Raw genomic sequence first — 9843 nt, forward strand, 5'->3', positions numbered from 1 at the left:
TAGAAGCCGGGAGAAACTGAAATCGATAAAAAAACAAGGACCACCGAGCCTGCCGAGGATTCAGCCACTTGGCCTGCAGGAGATATTCCAGGTTTTTGTGGTCCGTGAGAACCTGGAAAGGGTGCAGGGCCCCCTCAAGCCAGTGTCGCCACTCCTCTAAGGCGAGTTTAACCGCGAGCAACTCTCTATCCCCCACGTGGTAGTTGCGCTCGGCATCCGACAGGCGACGAGACATAAAGGCGCAAGTGTGTAATTTTCCAACCTCACCCCTTTGTGACAGAATGGCCCCTACGCCCACCTCTGAGGCATCCACCTCCACCACGAAAGGTCTTTCTGGGTCGGGGATCGAGAGAATGGGAGCGGAAGTGAAGCGGTGCTTGAGCTCCTCGAAGGCCCCCACTGCCTCCGCACCCCAGTGAATCTTGATTCCTCCTCCCTTGGTCAGCGTAGTCAAGGGGGCCACCACAGAGCTGAAATTTGTAATGAACCTCCTATAGAAGTTTGCGAAGCCGATGAAACACTAAACCTCCTTAACTGTGGCGGGAATAGGCCAGTTGAGGACAGCTTCAACCATCTTAGGGTCCATCTCCACATGGCCAGGAGTGATGATGAACCCAAGAAACTGAGCCTGGGTAACATGAAACTCACATTTCTCGGGCTTCACGTAGAGATGATTGTCAAGGAGTCTCTGGAGGACCCTGCTGACGTGCCCCTCATGCTTCTCCAATGACCCCAAGAAAATGAGGATATCGTCAAGATATACAAAGACGAATTGATTAAGCATGTCCCGGAGAACGTCATTTATCAGTGCTTGGAATACTGCGGGGGCGTTGGTGAGCCCGAACGGCATCACCAGATACTCATAGTGGCCTGTGGGGGTGTTGAAGGCCGTCTTCCATTCGTCCCCCTGTTGGATCCGCACAAGATGGTATGCATTGCGTAGATCCAATTTAGTAAAAATGGAAGCCCCTTGTAGTAGCTCGAAAGCAGTGGCCATGAGGGGAAGGGGGTATCGATTCCGAACCGTGATCTTGTTGAGGCCCCGGTAATCGATACATGGCCTAAGGCCCCCGTCCTTCTTCCCCACAAAGAAGAAGCCCGCCCCAGCCGGGGAAGTAGAGGCACGGATGATGCCAGCTGCCAGAGATTCCTTAATGTAGGTATCCATTGCTGTGCGCTCGGGGGAAGACAAGGAGAAAATCCGACCCCGGGGAGGGCAGGAGCCAGGGAGTAGCTCAATGGCACAGTCGTAGGGGCGGTGAGGAGGTAAGGAGGTGGCCCGGGACTTGCAGAACACTGCCTTGAACTGATGATAGGAACTGGGTACTCGAGACAGGTCGACGATTAATCCGTTCCATCTTGCATTAGACTCTGGATGGAACCCAGACGATAGGCTGGCCTTGGCACCGATCAGCTTGCAGAAGGCCCCCCAGAACCGGGACGAGAACTGGGGCCCTCGGTCGGAGACAATATCCAGGGGAATTCCAAACACCCGGAATACATGGTTCATGAGGAGCTCTGCTGTTTCTTTGGCCGAGGGCAATTTGGGCTGGGGAATGAACCGGGCAGTCTTAGATAACCGGTCCACAACCACCAGGATGACAGCGTTGCCCTGGGATGGTGGGAGTCCCATGACAAAGTCCAGAGAAAGGTGCGACCATGGCCTACGGGGAATGGGTAAGGGATGGAGCAGTCCCTGAGGTCGCTGATGTGTAGACTTTCCCTGGCTGCACACGGGGCAGGCCTCCACATAGACCTTTACATCCTCCTTGATGGACGGCCACCAAAACCGCCGCTGGAGGAAGTCAAGCGTGCAAGCATTTCCCGGATGGCACGTCAAGGGTGACTCATGACCCCACTGCAAGACCCGGGCCCGGGCAGATTGAGGGACGTACAGATGTCCTGCGGGACCACCTCCTGGGTCTGGCTTTTGGGCTTGAGCCTCTCGCACCACCTTTTCCAGTTCCCACTGAAGGGGCGCGACAATTCTAGACCTTGGAATAACTGATGCCAAAGGCTTCTCCTGCATCTCAGGAGAGTAGGCTCGGGACAGGGCATCCGGTTTGACATTCTTAGTGCCGGGTCTTTAAGACAGGAGAAACTGAAATCGATTAAAAAACAAGGACCATCGAGCCTGCCGAGGATTCAGCCGCTTGGCCTGCAGGAGATATTCCAGGTTTTTGTGGTCCGTGAGAACCTGGAAAGGGTGCAGGGCCCCCTCAAGCCAGTGTCGCCACTCCTCTAAGGCGAGTTTAACCGCGAGCAACTCTCTATCCCCCACGTGGTAGTTGCGCTCGGCATCCGACAGGCGACGAGACATAAAGGCGCAAGTGTGTAATTTTCCAACCTCACCCCTTTGTGACAGAATGGCCCCTACGCCCACCTCTGAGGCATCCACCTCCACCACGAAAGGTCTTTCTGGGTCGGGGATCGAGAGAATGGGAGCGGAAGTGAAGCGGTGCTTGAGCTCCTCGAAGGCCCCCACTGCCTCCGCACCCCAGTGAATCTTGATTCCTCCTCCCTTGGTCAGCGTAGTCAAGGGGGCCACCACAGAGCTGAAATTTGTAATGAACCTCCTATAGAAGTTTGCGAAGCCGATGAAACACTAAACCTCCTTAACTGTGGCGGGAATAGGCCAGTTGAGGACAGCTTCAACCATCTTAGGGGCCATCTCCACATGGCCAGGAGGGATGATGAACCCAAGAAACTGAGCCTGGGTAACATGAAACTCACATTTCTCGGGCTTCACGTAGAGATGATTGTCAAGGAGTCTCTGGAGGACCCTGCTGACGTGCCCCTCATGCTTCTCCAATGACCCCAAGAAAATGAGGATATCGTCAAGATATACAAAGACGAATTGATTAATCATGTCCCGGAGAGCGTCAATTATCAGTGCTTGGAATAATGCGGGGGCGTTGGTAAGCCCCTTGTAGTAGCTCGAAAGCAGTGGCCATGAGGGGAAGGGGGTATCGATTCCGAACCGTGATCTTGTTGAGGCCCCGGTAATCGATACATGGCCTAAGACCCCCGTCCTTCTTCCCCACAAAGAAGAAGCCTGCCCCAGCCGGGGAAGTAGAGGCACGGATGATGCCAGTGGCCAGGGATTCCTTAATGTAGGTATCCATTGCTGTGCACTTGGGGGAAGACAAGGAGAAAATCCGACCCCGGGGAGGGCAGGAGCCAGGGAGTAGCTCAATGGCACAGTCGTAGGGGCGGTGAGGAGGTAAGGAGGTGGCCCGGGACTTGCAGCACACTGCCTTGAACTGATGATAGGAACTGGGTACTCGAGACAGGTCGACCGACTCTTGAAACTCGGAACTAGGGACTGAGGGACTCAGGCAGGTGAGGTGGCAAGTGGAACCCCAGCTCATAATGGTGCCAGCGGACCAGTCGATCTAGGGATTATGTCTGCGCAGCCAGGGGTGGCCCAGGATAACAGGATACTCGGGGGAGTCAATCAGATAGAACAGTGGTTCTCAAATGGGGGTACGCGTACCCCTAGGGGTACTGCAGGGGTACTGCGGGGGGTACGTGAGAGAAAGTGGAAACTGACATTTAGGAATAAATCATGAAAATAGGTTATTGTATTTTTATATGAAATTAGGACTGCACAAAACTGCATTAAAAATAAAGTCATAAATTTAAAATGCATTTCAAATGATTAGAGTTATTTATTGAGACCCGGATCAGGAGCAGTGTCTGTGCGCCAAATAATGTAGGTTAGAGGTTGTGATAAAATGGACAGGTGGCTTCTTAAAAGGGGACAAGCTCCTCTGAGAGAAGACGAAAATGCTAAAAAAAATCAAAACCAGAGCCTCAAAAATACCGCCAGTTTCGTGATGAATACATAGGGATTTACATCTACTTCACATAACCCTCCCTCAGCACTGTGCTTTTTATGTGGTGAGCTGTTAGCTAACAGCGCAATGAAGCCATCTCATCTTCAACGGCATCTCCGGACTAAACACTCACATCAGATCGGGAACTCACTGGAGTTTTTCAGAAGAAAATTTCATGAATTTACATCATGCCAAGAGAACATGAAAAAAGCCAGAAAGTGCATCAGCAAAAGCAGTCGAAGCATCTTATGCTGTGTCTTTACTTTTGGTGAAAGCTAAAAAGCCATTTAGCCTGGCTGAGGAACTGATCATTCCTGCTGCAGCTGTGCTCGCTGAGACCATGCTGGATAAAACAGCAGCAGACAAGATCAAAACTGCACCATTGTCAAATTACACCGTTTCGGGCGAAGACTCAAAAACCGAGTGAGGAACCAAGGGAAAAATACACCACTTAAATACACTGGGGAAAACAAGGCGCAGGTGACTTGGATAACGCTAACAAGGCCACACGAGGAAGAACTAAGGCAGAGGAAAAAACAGGGGACCTCTAGGGGCACGGAGACAAACTACAGGAGCTAGGATGCTGACAGACGGGGATCAAACCGGAGGACAATGCTACACCTGCAGCACTCTTCAATAATTTCTCTTTTTCCCACTCCCCCCGTCTGACTGGAAGAGGTGGAGGTACTGGTCTTCTTATCTATAATGATTGGAAATTTAATCCTTTACCATCAGTATCAACAGCTCCTTTGAATCACATTCAGCCACTATTACCCACCCTCTTAAAATCAATTTTATAGTTGTCTATCGACCCCCAGGACCACTAGGTAACTTCGTGGAAGAATTAGATGTGCTGCTACCTTTCCTGAGGATGATACTCCCCTAGTTATGCTTGGAGACTTCAACATCCACCTAGATAAATCTCAGGCTGCAGACTTCCACACTCTGCTTGCCTCTTTTGATCTCAAGAGAGTGTTAACTACGGTTACTCACAAATCATGCAACCAACTGGACCTTATTTACACACGACACTGCTCCACTGATCATGTGCTGGTTACTCCACTGCACACCTCGGATCACTTCCTCCTCACTCTTAACCTCAACATGGTTCCTGACACAACACATACCCCTACACATGTCACTTTTCGACATAACCTACGCTGTCTCTCACCCTCCCGGCTACCTGCTATGGTTTCATCTTTGCTGCCTTCCCCTGAACAGTTATCATCTCTTGATGTTAACAGTGCTACTGATACTTTCTGCTCCACTCTTACGTCTTGTTAAACACTGTCTGCCCCTTGGCTTCCAGGCTAGCTCATACCACCTCTTCTGCCCCTTGGCTATCTGATGTTCTCCATGAGCATCGTTCTAAGCTCAGAGCTGCAGAAGGAGTATGGCGCAAATCACAATATCCTACTGACCTTAATGTATATCAATCACTCCTCTCTTCATTCTCTGCTAATGTCTCCACTGCTAAAAGGACATACTATCACAACAAAATAAAAAATTTGCCTAACTCTCGCATGCTCTTTAAAACACCCTTGGCTATCTGATGTTCTCCATGAGCATCGTTCTAAGCTCAGAGCTGCAGAAGGAGTATGGCGCAAATCACAATATCCTACTGACCTTAATGTATATCAATCACTCCTCTCTTCATTCTCTGCTAATGTCTCCACTGCTAAAAGGACATACTATCACAACAAAATAAAAAATTTGCCTAACTCTCGCATGCTCTTTAAAACATTTCCTCACCACAAACTGTCAAACACATCTTACTAGCAAACATGCACTCATTTTCATCCTTCTCTCCACTCTCTGAGGCAAAATCTCTAAACTCATCCTTTCCGATCATCCTACTACTTGTCCGCTTGATCCTATTCCATCTCATTTCCTTCAAGCTATTTCTCCTGCCGTTGTACCTGCACTCACTCACATCGTTAACACAGGTCTTCCAGCCACTTCTATCAAACCTCTAAAATTAATCCAAAAATTCCACTGCAATTTGTGATTAATGATTAATCTTTAATGAGACGAAAAGAACGCATGTCACTCCTCTGTTCATCAATTTGCACTGGCTACCAGTAGCTGCTCGCATTAAATTCAAGGCATTAATGTTTGCCAACAAAACAAAAATATATATACATCTTGCTACGTGTACTGCGTTAGGCTAACCGAGACTTGTCATTTGCACTTATATATTGTTGCTCTTTTGTTAGTTTTGACTGCTTTCATTGTCCTCATTGTAATTCGCTTTGGATAAAAGCGTTTGCTAAATGACTAAATGTAAATGTAATGTTAATTAATGTTTGTTGGTGTAATGGGTTTCCCAGGGTTTCCCAAACATGCTTGTCATCTACACCCCTTTGACATGAAATATCTTTGAGGACTTTAATACTTAAATAATTTAACAACACATTTGCATTTTTACTGTTCAGTGACACTTAATGGACATAATGATGTGCAGGTAGACAAATAAAACATTTCTATTTTAGTGTCCTAGTGTTTAAATAATTTATATTACATTTTTATTTTGTGATTTAATTACTTATTAGCTTTTTATCAACTCACTGTCAGGGTTGGGTGTAGGGATGAGGCAAGGACTCAATTGTGCAGAAGAATGGGCTTTATTAATAATACAATTAAACAAAGCAAAACAAAAATACCCCATAGGGGAAAACCGACTGGCACCTGGACTGGACAGGGCAGGGCAGGGCAGGGCAGGGCAGGGCAAGGCAAGTACGACAACAAACTGGCACAAGACTGCAAACACAAGGAGAATAAATAGGGACCAAACAAGGAGGGAAATGAGGGAAGACAGGTGGTGCAAATTAACCAATTATCAGGAAACAAGATGGCAAGGCAATAGACATGAGAGCGCATGGCACAAGAAACCAAACAAGACAAAAGCCATGTGTTCACACAAAACAAAAACACAAGCACATGGCCAGCAAAACAATCACAAGCCATGTACTTGAACAAAACAAGACACGAACACACAGCTAATGAGAATACTCATAAGCCGCGTGTTCACGCAAGAAATGACAACATGAAAATTCGCAGCAAATGCAACACAGCAAAACATGCTTGTCATCTACACCCCTTTGACATGAAATATCTTTGAGGACTTTAATACTTAAATAATTTAACAACACATTTGCATTTTTACTGTTCAGTGACACTTAATGGACATAATGATGTGCAGGTAGACAAATAAAACATTTCTATTTTAGTGTCCTAGTGTTTAAATAATTTATATTACATTTTTATTTTGTGATTTAATTACTTATTAGCTTTTTATCAACTCACTGTCAGGGTTGGGTGTAGGGATGAGGCAAGGACTCAATTGTGCAGAAGAATGGGCTTTATTAATAATACAATTAAACAAAGCAAAACAAAAATACCCCATAGGGGAAAACCGACTGGCACCTGGACTGGACAGGGCAGGGCAGGGCAGGGCAGGGCAGGGCAGGCCAGGGCAGGACAGGACAGGGCAGGGGAGGGCAGGGGAGGGCAGGAGAGGACTATCAGGAAACAAGATGGCAAGGCAATAGACATGAGAGCGCATGGCACAAGAAACCAAACAAGACAAAAGCCATGTGTTCACACAAAACAAAAACACAAGCACATGGCCAGCAAAACAATCACAAGCCATGTACTTGAACAAAACAAGACACGAACACACAGCTAATGAGAATACTCATAAGCCGCGTGTTCACGCAAGAAATGACAACATGAAAATGCGCAGCCAATGCAACACAGCACAAGACATAAAATGACATGAAAGCATGCAGCTGAAAACACGAGCTGCGTGCAACAACACAAGACAACAGTAAAGCACGCGACCGAACACAAACCGCGTGCTACACAAAACAACACAATCCACGTGGACAGAAGAGCGTACAGTGAGAGCGAACTCGAGACCACATGCTCCCACAACAAGACAGAGCATGGAGTGTGAGTGTCCAAACCCAGACACGAAAACAAGGCACGCAGACAACATGAAAACAATATATGACTGCAGTGTCAGGGCTCTGTCACAAAACCACAAGAAAACTATACCAAAGTGACAGAACCCTGACAATATTGAATCTATCTAGATTACATTACTGTAGTAACTAAAGTTTTCATCATATAATCTGTAATCAGTAATTCACAACAATTTGTAAGTAATCTACCCAGCTCTGCCTATAATTATGTACTATTTTGTGTGTAGCAGAAAAGAATGCAAGTTTTGGGACATACTTCTAATGGACAGCTTAGTCATGTGCATCCTGTCTGTCACAGACATGGACTGTTTAGTTGTGTTTTCATTCCTCATGTTTTCTGTGACCCAGTTTTTCCCTGTGTTTGATTTTGCGTTTGAGTTCACCTGTGTCCTCATTAGTTGATCCTCCTCACCTGTCTGTCCCTCATTAGCACCCCTACTTTAAGTCAAGTCAAATTACCATTATTTATATAGCGCTTTTTACCATGCAAATTGTGTTAAAGCAACTTTACAGTATTAAACGGGGAAATGGTGTGTCATTCTTCTCTGGCCAGACAAAACCAGCAGTTTAGATCTAGACTGCGGCGGAGTCAGATTGTGCCGAGGACTCATCTGGTTCCCATGGTCTTGACCTGATGGCTGTGATGAGGTCTTCGGAGGGGATCTGTCTCTGGGGCTTGTCTAGTTGTCCTGGGGCTTGTCTAATTGTCCTGGGGCCTGTTTCATAAAACAAGTTTACCAAATAAGCCAGGTTTATTTCAGTTAGCCTGACTTATTGTCAGTTGATTTGGTTCAAAATAAGTCAGACTAACTGAAATAAGCCTGGCTTATTTGATAAACTTGTTTTATGAAACAAGCGCCAGGTCTCTGCTGACATTTAGGGCTGTAGAGGTCCTAGGTCTAGGTGCTGATCCACCATCTGCTCTGGATACGGACCGGATCTGTTGGCTACAGTGACCTCGGTATAAGAAAGATAGAAATGCGATAGTGAATTATGTGTAAGCCAGGTTGAAGAGATGGGTCTTTAATCTAGATTTAAACTGACAGAGTGTGTCTGCCTCCCGAAAAGTGTTAGGTAGATTGTTCCAGAGTTTGGGTGCTAAATAAGAAAAGGATCTGCTAATAGAAATAAATGGAAAGTCCCCCAAAATATAAAAAATATAAATCATCTTTTTTTCTTTTCTTTTTTTTTTGAAAATGCAAGAAGGGGGTTGGAAGAGAAAAAATAGAGTTTGTACAGTATAAGGACGATCATTATGTCTATGGAGAAAAACCCAACATGTGTTTGTGTGAGAGGGAAAAGAAAGAGAGAGAGTAGGAGGAGGATTCAAATTTCATCTGTCATTATGATTGTGGATAAGTGAATAGAGGGAAGTCTGTCTAAACTTGCATAACCAGTTGAGTGCAAAGTACAGAGAGAAAGAGGATATGCATAGCGTGACAGCATGGAATAAAATTTGACACGGAAGGGCTGCAAAAAACATTTTAGAAGAGCAGAAAATTTACAGGAACAACACTGTTTCAACATAATGGAAATCCCAGACTTGTCTTCAGTGAGTAAATACATTTCTTCTTCAAATATAGATATAGTTGAAGAAACACCTACTCTGATTAATAAATCAAAAGCTATTTTATTCATCACTGGGTGTAAAACTTTGGGAATAAAGATTGGCAAGTTACAAATTATAGACTACATAATGATTTGGAAACACAGAAAATCACATGATTGCAGTGTTTAAAGGCCTTATATAAAGTACTGTACTTACAGTACTGTAAAGTAAGTTTTAGTCTCTCCATTATTCAACATTAGAAACAGGAGTATTATGAAATCAATTTTATAAAAGTTATGACAAACTCCATGATTTTTTTTTTCTCTGATTCTCTAATGATCATTCAGTGATGCTTCAGCATTAAACACTTTAAATAAAACACTTTTCAATGCTACAGATGAAACTACCTAGCCGACCTGAGCTGTTTGATTTTGAGGGTGTTTCTATGGTCCACTACTTCACTGACAAC

General features: G+C 45.6%; 1 protein-coding gene across 3 annotated transcripts in view; it reads left to right on the plus strand.

Annotated features, from left to right (window-relative positions):
- The window catches only part of LOC107594958 (cytosolic sulfotransferase 3), a 54398-nt gene that overhangs the window by 40154 nt on the left and 4401 nt on the right, over positions 1-9843 (plus strand). The gene's annotated exons all lie outside the window — the stretch shown is intronic.

The sequence above is a fragment of the Sinocyclocheilus grahami genome, unplaced genomic scaffold (genome assembly GCF_001515645.1).
Source record: "Sinocyclocheilus grahami isolate Dianchi unplaced genomic scaffold, SAMN03320097.WGS_v1.1 scaffold194.1, whole genome shotgun sequence".
NCBI lineage: Eukaryota > Metazoa > Chordata > Actinopteri > Cypriniformes > Cyprinidae > Sinocyclocheilus > Sinocyclocheilus grahami.